Here is a 9,987-nt window from a genome sequence, read left to right on the forward strand (position 1 = left end):
GACGTGAATGGAGTCTGCCAAGCCTGCTCTTTTCAAGAAGTAACTTATGCTGCTTTTTTATTACTATTACTATAGTAAATACTGTACAAGATAGTTGGGCTATGCACATAGCCCTGAAAAGCACTGTAAAAGTTTATTGTTGTGTTTTTTACAGATAGAGGAATGCAGCTGGCTTGATTAGTCTAAGAAGACACTAAAGAAAGTCTTAGCAAGTTTTAAAACAAAGTGATAGCAACACAGCTGGACATTAACTTTTGCAACTAGCAGTGTTTGGGATTGCTGCATACTACAGTGTTGTTAGTTTAATCTATGATAAGAGGTTGTTTTTGTGACACACACTCTTTTATAATAATTAAAACCACAATACTTTCTATAACTTGCCACATGCATTTAAGTTCCAAGAGTTTATGAAAATCAGCCATCCTACTTTAGGGCAAAACACACTTTTTTGCAAAAACTTATTAAATTTCAATTAGCATTCTCACAAACTTTTAACCTTTTTAATATTCATTTAAGTTTTACATCCTTCATATTATCCTGTGAAGAAAAATAAGCTATTCATTTCAATCTAGGCAAGAACAACTTTTTATAAAAAGACTTAGAATAATTTTGTTAATCAAGACTCACAATTTTTATCATTGTAGAGACCTTATTAACATTTAAACTTATGTATTAATATAAGCGCTTATTTAATTTTTGGCCATTTGAATAGAGCTCTTTTATAAATTTTTATTAATTTATATTACCATCCGGAGGTATCAAAATATACACTGACATTGAACGAACAAACACAGAACAATCACAACACAGTAAAAGAAACATACAGTTTACAGTTAACTCAAAATTCTTACTTTCTTGGTATAGCTGCTTTTAAGCTCTCCATTATATCACATTTTAAATATCACTTCTTCAGATTTCTTCTGGAATCCATGTTACCTGTAACATGTAAGCTTGTGCTTGGAAATATTTTTATTAGTTATCAGCAATCAGTTAAGATAACTTGAGCAGCATAAATGTAGTTAAAACTCTAATTTAGCAGTTTAGACAGACCGTTAACACACATTTTTGGATTATTACTCTGTAAGACTATACTGAGACTTGAAGTTCAGGAGTAAACTATTGATTTAAAACTGAAAATTCCTTTTTAAACCTTGATAAAAATTTTGTACTGATTTTATTATCTTGGTTAAATAAGCCCAGTTAGAATTAGCATGGAAACAGAACACCAATGTTGCCATGTTTTTCTCTTTTTTCAGTGGCTTAACTCTATTAACCCCACTAGCCCACAGCTACATTGTCATGTAGACAGCAGGGGGCTTGCAGAGTTGCTGCCAGAATAGTTTCCTTATCTTAGTTAACACTTTAACAGAGAGTTTTCTTACAAGCCTGATTTCACTAACAAGGACATTATTCAGTATCTTTGCCCATTTTAAATCTTTCAATAGTTTAAAAGTTTTTGGCTCAGGATGAAACTTGACACCCCCTTGTGGGTTTTGAGCATCAGGAGGAATTTGTTGAATAGTTACAGGAAAAGCTGCTACAGCTTGCATAGCCAGAGGCTCACCTTGACTAGATCCCAGTAAAAGACATCCCATTAATGGAGTAACAGGCACAGGATTTGGCTTAAAGCTGCTACGAACATAAGGCAGGTCTGTAGAGAAAAGTCCACTAGGTGCTTTTCCAGGTTCCGGAGGTGCAGAAGGAACCTCATGAGTCAAATTAGGATATATGTTTACCTTAGAAATATTTAGCTCCGACATAGATTTAGTTAAGAATGGATTTGTATCTCTAACTTCAAATAACTCCTCTTCTTCCTGTTCCTCCTCTGAATTCCTATCTTTACCTGTATCATTCATAGCCGTTTCCTCCCTTGAGAAAAGAACAATCTCATCCTCTTTGTCAGACTGCAAAGAATCTAATGCAGCAGCAATATGCTGTCCTAAGGCCCAAACTGATACAGGTATATTCTCTCCTTTCTGATATGCTCTCCGCAATTCTTTCATTACTTGCCTCCATTGCTTAACGTTCATCAAATTCTTTCCTTGCAGTTGAAACCAATAACAATGGTTTTGAACCAAAGCAAACAATTCTAACAAATCTGCAGTCTTAACTGTGACGCCTACACTGTGCAACAGTGTTTTCAAAACCTGTGAATATTCTTCCAAGCGTCCTGGTTGATTACCCATACCCTGATGCTAACGGAAAGCAAAACTTAATAATATGAAGCAGCAATTTACCCGGGTTAATTAATTTTGACGCTCCTTACCTTCAAAAAGGCTTTTCAGCTTTCCGCGTTCCCGATCCAGAGGTGGAAGAACCTACGCTGCCGTACTTTGATGAATCCTCTGCCTCGAGCCCCACGTTGGGCGCCACCTGTCGGAGTCTTGTTCGGCGACCCGAGGTATCGGGAATGAAAGACAAAGAAAGATTGGGTTCAGGGGATCTGAGAGCATTGATTTCTCAAGCTCATCAGACAAGTTTATTGAGTTGGGGGGCTAGTATATATACCCCTAACCTACGTGATATTCAGCACAAAATCAAGTTACCTATTACCCTTACCTCATGCTATATTAACTAATGATTGATGAACACCCAACAAACTTTACTGGAACTATTATTATAAGAATCAGTAACTATACTCATAAATCCTGTTACCCAGGTTGTTCTGTTCTATATGTATTGTTCTGCCTGCAGGTGTGCTTACCCAGCCAAGACCGTGCTCCGCACCGATAATCATAAGGGACAGCTTGACTCAGTGGTCAAGGAAGTAACTTGCTTCCATGGAAACAACATGCCTTTGTTTCCCACAAGGAAGGTAGGTGTTTTGTCAGTCTGGCTGACTGCTTTATTTCCACCACCAAGCACAGGGCCTGCATGTATAAAAGCATCAACAAATATTTTAAAAGTCGGATACTCCAAAATGCAATGATGGGTTTTTTAATTAATCCTAAAACAAACAAAGAAAAATAAATCTTGTGCCCCATTTGATTTCTCACTATTTATTAAGTTCAGTTTCTCCCTTCATTTTGTAGGAATAAATGTCAATGTCTTCCTGTTTGAAAACTTGTTTTCCGTAATCACCATTATTGAAAAGCTTCACTAACTGAAGTTTCCATTCACTGAATACTTGGATTAAATATTCCTAGCTCATTTTGAATTGTGGGGAGCCCTGCAAAGCAGGCTCCAAAGTTCGCAGGAAGAATGTAGATAAAGAAGGAGGTGCCCCTGGGCAAAGGTGGTGTGCTGAACAAAATATGCTCAGTGGGGATAAGAATTCCAGGAGAACTGCTATCAGAGGGCTAGTGAAAAGAAGAACTCTTGTATACGTACTGACCTAGAAACAAGAGCTTCCCCTGAGAACTGCTGGATGTGTTGATGTCACTCGAGGTATAAAATAACGTGCCTGATTGAACTGCGTGCCTGAGGTGGCTGCCGCCCTCCTGCAGTCCTCACAGCCCGCCTGGTCCCCTCCTGTGCGTCTTTCATTTCTTCGCCCTCTCCCCTCCCCCGCCTCCGGTCTGCGCAGGCCGTGTTCGGTTTCGACTGCGCTGCGCCGGCCGCAGCAGGGAACAAAATGCAACCAAGGTTTATATACAAAAATGTAGTATCACTAGAGGTCACTTGGTCTTATTTACAAAGCAGTTTTCAAAGGTGCAAATTTTAAAAGCCTATCCACAGCAAATGAAGGTAGGTACTGACATTCTGAAGGATTTTGTATTCATTCAACCTCAACTTACCTATAAACTTTATAATTCATTTATTCTATATGTATTTAAGTGTTTGTAAATTGACAACTACAGCTTCTATTTTATAGGTAGAATATTGAAGATTGGATATAATTATGAACGATGGGTGTACTACAACCCATTTTGAGTACACTTGGCTCCATAGATTTCCTTTTTTAGGAGGTATCAGAGATTGAACTTGGGACCTTGCATGTGGGAGGCAGGCACTCAACTACTGAGCTACACCCATTCCCTCCATAGATTTTTTACTTTAGCAAGACTATTTTTACCATGACAGTGTCCCACCAAAATTTGTAAGCATAGTAAGTTTATTGCAAACAATAAACTTTCATCTTCAATGTTGAACTTTATAACTGAATTTAAAATAGCATTTACAATTATCATATGTCTCACTTTTGACAAAATGAACTCCCAAAAGCTTTACTTTGATTCCATGAAGTGGATGGGAAAAATAGTCAAATTATATTGGAATTAACTGACACTAATATAAGACTGGCGTCATTTTATTATTTGTGATGTTTTTCTACTATTGATAGCAACAGATCAACAACAACTTCTGTACTAATCTGCTATGCATAAGAAAACTTGGAATGAAAAATGAGCAAGTGTAATTTAAAAGAGCAGTTATTTAATCTAAACAAAAATATATGTGTCATACTGATACAAAAAAAAGAACCCTCTGGTCTACACAAGTTAAATCATAATCTTCAGACAGTCTTCTACTTCAGAAAATAGTAATTATCCAAGATGCTTAGACGAGTTCAGATTTGTATTTTCTGGCCTTCGTGCCGCCCATGGTAGATGGTAAATGTCAACAAATATTTTATGTATAAAAGTTATACATTTATTATCAACTTTCTTAAGAAATGGAAATCCAGTAGTTAATATTTGATTAACGAGGCATCTGGGCCTTCTAACCTGGCAATTACTTTGACTCTGATTCTTTGACTAGCTAACCCTACTAGAATAATAATTCTTCTGCATTGATATATACATTACCTTATGGAAGGAAACACAAAGAACTCAAGAAAGTAGCTTAGATTTTTAACCAATTTGGGAGGTATCGACTGAGAAATAACAAGCTAAGCTGCAAGGCAACAAAGGCATTTATTTAGGGTCTTGGAATTGTAATTCGGAGAGCACAGATTCAGGTAGCAATCCCAGTCAATGTCCAGTTTTGGCATTTCTAGGCAAAGGTTATTTAAAGGGAAAGATCAGTCAAGATGTTTATGGTTGGTGGATATTTGGGGTACTCTAATTGTTCTTTAGGTTGGATAGTTAACTGAATTCTTTATCTTGTCTTTTTATTTTTTTTAAATTTTTTATGGTCCCGATGTCCCTGGGGTTTTGAGGAACATTGTTGCTTGAGGCTTTACATATTTTGGTAGTTTGTGATACCTGGCTGAGACCTGCGTAAGAGTAACTAACCTCCAGGATGACTCCCAACTCCATTTTAAATCTCTTAGCCCTGGAACTCTATTTCGTTTAGTTTCATTTAACGCTTCCCCTTTTGACCAAGATCTTTCTCTGGAAGCGTCACTGATCAGCATTTGGTATTAACCCCTCAACACCAGGAAGGCTCACGCCCGGAATCGCGTCTCGCTTAGGGGGGCAGGTGGTGAGTTTACTTCCGAGTTTGGCTTAGAGACGGGCTACATTTCAGAAGGTCTTCCGGAGGTAACTCTTAGGCATTAATTATAATTAGGCTTAGTTTCATCATTACAGAAATAAGTTTTATAACCAAGATCAAGGCTCTGGCTTAGTTGCAGCTATTATTCTGGAGATGAGACAGCAAATGAGACATTGTAGTGACTGTAAATTTAAAAGTATTAGCAAAGTTTGAAATATGTTATGAATCTAGTCTCTATAGGATCTGAGATTTATATGACTAAATAAGTGCCTATGGGTGCAGCCAGTAACTGTGGCCCTTCTGTGGAATCTAAACTAGCACTGACCCAGTAGTTTGACAGATTGCCTAGGTCGTCAGCTTTTTGTCTGGCTGGGAAAAAGGATGATGAATGGCAAGGGACTAAGAAGACAGAGTAAAGGCAAGAGTGAAGAGTTTTAAAAGGGGCAGGATTCAAACTGATTTAAAGATTCAATGCAATTCCAATAAAAATCCCAACAGCCTTTGTTGTAAAAAGCCAAATATCAAATTATTTGGAAGGGTAAGAGGCCCCGAATAGCCAAAAATGTCTTTAAGAAGAATGAAGTTGAAGGACTCTCATTTCCTGACTTTAAATCATATTGATTGGCCACGGTGGTAAAACAGCATGGTAGTGACATAAAAATGGACATGTTGACAATGGAACAAAATTGAGAACTCATGGGAAGCAGATGTGGCTCAAGCAGTTGAGCTCCTGCGTACCACACGGGAGGTGCTGGTTCGGTTCCTGATGTCTCCTAAAGAAGACAGCGGGCTGGCATGATTGGCAGGTGCAGCAAGCTGATACAACAAGAAACAACAAGAGGAGGAAAGGCAATACGAGACATGTCAAAGCAGGGAAAGGAGGTGGTGCTACTGATTAGGCTCCTCTCTCCCACATCGCAGGTCCTGGGTTTGGTTTCCGGTGCCTCCTAAAGAAACAAGGAAGATAAACAGATGCAGCAAGTGCAAACAACAAGGGGGTGGGAAGAAAAATAAATAAATAAAATAAATCTTAAAAAAAAAAAGGAAATAGACTTTCACATCTACAGACAAGGTGGTGGGCCATATCCAAAAGAAAGAAAGAGGACCCCTATCTCACACCTTATACAAAAATTAACTCAAAATGTATCAAGGACCTAAATATAAAAGTGACTACCATAAAACTCCTAGAAGAAAATCTAGGGAAACGTCTTCATGATCTAGATCTTGTGGTAGGCAGTAGTTTCTTAAACTTTACACCCAAATCACCAGCAACAAAAGAAAACATGGATAAGTGGGACTCCCCAAAATTAAACACTTTTATTCTTCCAAAGACTTTGTCAAGAAAGTGAAAAAGCAGCCTACTCAATGGGAGAAATATTTGGAAACCACATATCTGATAAGGGGATAAGGGTTTGATATTCATGTTATATAAACAGATCATAAAACTCAATGATAAAAGAGACAAGCAGCCCAATTAAAACATGGGTAAAAGACTTGAATAGACATTTTTCCAAAGAGGAAATTCAAATGGCCCAAAAGCACATGAAAAAATTTTCATTATCACTAGCTATTAGAGATACGCAAATCAAAACAACAATGAGATATCATCCTGCACTGCATAGAATGGCCATTATTATTTTTGAAAAACAGAAAAGAATAAGTACTGGAGAAGATGTGAAGAAATAGGAACACTCCCTCACCGTGGGTGGGAGTGTAAAACAGTGCAGCCTCGGTGGAAGGCAGTCTGGCGGGTCCTCAGGAAGCTAACTGTAGAACTGCCATATGATCCAGCAATTCCCCTAATAGGAATAGATTCAGAAGAACTGAAAACTGTGACACGAACAGACATGTGCACGCTGATGTTCATAGCAGCGTGATTCACAGTTGGCAAAACGTAGAAACAACCCAAGTTCCCATCAACGGATGAATGGATGAACAAAATGTGGCATGTACAGATGATGGAATGCTATGCTGCTGTAAGAAGAAATGAAATTGGGACACATATGATAACATGGTCGAACCTTGAAGACATTATGCCAAGTGGAATAAGCCAGACACACAGAACAAATATTGCGTGGTCTCACTAATATGATCTAAATATGAAGAATAAATGCTTGCAGTTAAAAGTTAGAGTGTAGGTTATTAGGAGATAAAAAGGGGGTTGAGAATGTAGATATTGCTTAAAGCATATAGAAGTTTTAATTGACTATAAAAGTGTGAAATGGACAGAGTTGATGGTAACACATTATAGTGAGTAGAACTGATGCAGTTCGTTTATAAATGGGATTGTGGCTGTGAAGGGTAGTCCAGGGCTATAAATGTCAATTGAAAGAAAGCTAGAGGATAATCTGGTGACTGAATAACCTAGTGACCCCAGAGGTGGATGAGAACTGTTGTTAATAGCACGAATACAAGACTGTCCTTCCATGAGCTAGAACAAATGAACATCACTATTACAAGGTGGTAAGAATGTAGAGAAGCATGGAAAAATACATGTAACCTATGGACTATAGTTAACACGATACTGTAATATTCTTGCATCAATGCCAAAGATGTACTGTATTAATAATAGGGGAATATGGAAAAAATATACCAAATTTACGCTATAATCCATAGTCAGTGGTAATGGTCTGTTGATGATGCTATCTCATAATCTGTAACAAATGTTACACAACGTAGTGTGTTGGTGAAGGGCTGCTGTATGGAAATTCCACACATATACACAATTGTTTTGTAAGTTCACAACTTCTCTAATAAAAGTATATTTTAAAAAAATGTTCACCGTCACTAGCTATTACGGAAATGGAGATCAAAACTGCAATAAGGTACTATTTCACACGTTAATATGAATGGTCAGTCCGCAGGCGATGGCCGCAGCCGGGAGCGCCCGGCTCCTGCGCGGCGTCTCCGCGCCTCTAGGCGGCGCCGCTGGGCTGTGGCAGCTCCTCCTTGGACCCCGCGCGGGAGTCTGCGGGGTCCTGGGAACCGAGAGGCCCGGGGCGGGGGAGCGCAGGGCCGGCCGCCCGCTGAGCCTGTCGGCGCCTGCGCATTGCAGCGCAGAAGGTAAGTAACAGTCCACTCTATAAACCGAGGTGGTGACACTTTAACAGCCAAAGGAAAAGTCGGCGACTCTGCTCGATGTTGAGGGTGAAAATAATGTAGCTGTTGATGGTTTGGGTGCGTGTGAGGGAACCTGAGCTGCTCTACCTGGCCCCTCGTCTTTGAGGAGCACATATTTGAGAAGTTAGAATCCATCAGCGATGAGGAGAATGACTTGCCTGATGTGGCCTTTGGACTAACAGACAAATCGCGGTTGGGCTGTTAAATCTGTGGGACCAAGTCTGTGGACAAGACACTGTTCCAGTCCCTGGCAGTGGCCGATGCCAGGCAGTCCATCGATATGGCAAGAACTCCTAAGCTGCAATAATATGTAGGAATATTTTCATGAAATTTTACCTATTTTTGTAATGTATCTTTCTTAATGTAATTAAATGAAAGCATGGATGAATGGATTTATTGTTATAAGTAGCTTTACTATTTTAATTTACCTTGTATAACTACTGAATTTTGCAGTTCTGAGAGTTTGCCGTTCTGAGAGTATGCAATCTTTATTTTGGTTAAATTGTAAAATGTTAACCAAATATTGGAAAACAGTTAATATGATGTTTAAAACCTAACATTTTACCTTACGTTTGTTTAATGACATTAGCAAAATGTTTTTGTGTAAATCTTATGTCTGCTTAACTGTAAGGTAGATTAAAAAGCTGTGGTTGGGGAAGCAGCTGTGGCTCAATCCACTGGGCTCCCGTCTACCATACGGGAGGCGCTGGGTTTGCTTCTCAGGGCCTCCTTGTGAAGGCAGGCTGGCCCTCGCCAGTGCAGAGTTGACAGCACACGCCCAGGAAGGGCTGGCACAGCAAGATGACACAACAGAAGGGAGACAAGCAGACCCAAGAACACGCTGCTCTCTGTAGAGCAGACAGCAAGCAAGCAGCAAGGGGAGGGGAAAAATAAATGAAAATAAATAAATGAATCATTTTTTTTTTAAAGCTGTGTTTGAAAAAAAAAAGCTGTGATTGTCTCTGTTTTATTTCAGTGAAGGCAGTACTCCAAAATGGCTTGTTTAGGGCCATACAACTAATTAGAAGATCTGGTATTATAACCCATATATTATCACCACAAGTTAAATGTTCAGACTGAAACTGAAAGAATTATGAATATCTTACTTAGAGCAGCATAAATGTGTATTGAAAAAATATTTATCTGCTCAACAAGTAATTTCAAAGACAGTTATAAGCTTATAAATAAATATTTCAAAATTTAGAGGAGTGGATATGCCTCAAGAGGAAACACCTGCTTCACACATAAGAGGTCCCAGATTCATTCCGGTGCCTCCTAAAAACAAGAAAAACAAGCAAACAAATGAAAAACCAACTCAGGGATGCCAATGTGTCTCAGTGGTGGAGCCCCAGCTTCCAACATATGTGGTCCAGGGTTCAATCCCTGACCCCAGTAGTTTAAAAAAAAATTTTTTTTTTAATTCATTGAGAAGTGAAGTGTAACATAGGCATTAAAATACCACAAAATAAGTTTGATTTTTTTTTCCTGACA

The 9,987-nt window shown here is 38.7% G+C and overlaps 1 pseudogene; it reads left to right on the forward strand.

The window, feature by feature from the left end:
* Positions 1–8,243: 8,243 nt before the first annotated feature.
* Positions 8,244–9,385, forward strand: LOC101434995 (adrenodoxin-like; annotated as a pseudogene).
* Positions 9,386–9,987: the final 602 nt, after the last annotated feature.

This window comes from Dasypus novemcinctus, chromosome 9, assembly GCF_030445035.2.
Source record: "Dasypus novemcinctus isolate mDasNov1 chromosome 9, mDasNov1.1.hap2, whole genome shotgun sequence".
Classification (NCBI taxonomy): domain Eukaryota; kingdom Metazoa; phylum Chordata; class Mammalia; order Cingulata; family Dasypodidae; genus Dasypus; species Dasypus novemcinctus.